A 693-nucleotide genomic window follows, 5' to 3' on the forward strand; every position below is an offset into this window, starting at 1 on the left:
TTCTTCTTCTTCTTCTTCTTCTTCTTCTTCTTCTTCTCTTCTTCTTCTTCTTCTTCTTCTTCTTCTTCTTCTTCTTCTTCTTCTTTCTTCTTCTTCTTCTTCTTCTTCTTCTTCTTCTTTCTTCTTCTTCTTTCTTCTTCTTCTTTCTTCTTCTTCTTCTTCTTCTTCTTCTTCTTCTTCTTCTTCTCTTCTTCTTCTTCTTCTTCTTCTTCTTCTTCTTCTTCTTCTTCACCACATCCACTGATGTTAAATTCATTCAATTAAAATTAATATTTGCATGACAACATGTCTACCAGAGGACAAGAGGTCTACCAGAGGACAACATGTCTACCAGAGGACAACATGTCTACCAGAGGACAAGAGGTCTACCACAGGACAACAGGTCTACCAGAGGACAACAGGTCTACCAGAGGACAACAGGTCTACCAGAGGACAAGAGGTCTACCAGAGGACAAGAGGTCTACCACAGGACAACAGGTCTACCAGAGGACAACATGTCTACCAGAGGACAACAGGTCTACCAGAGGACAACATGTCTACCAGAGGACAACAGGTCTACCAGAGGACAACATGTCTACCAGAGGACAAGAGGTCTACCACAGGACAACAGGTCTACCAGAGGACAGCATGTCTACCAGAAGACAACATGTCTACCAGAGGACAACATGTCTACCAGAAGACAACATGTCTACC

This window comes from Gouania willdenowi, chromosome 3 (genome assembly GCF_900634775.1).
Source record: "Gouania willdenowi chromosome 3, fGouWil2.1, whole genome shotgun sequence".
NCBI classification, from domain to species: Eukaryota; Metazoa; Chordata; class Actinopteri; order Blenniiformes; family Gobiesocidae; genus Gouania; species Gouania willdenowi.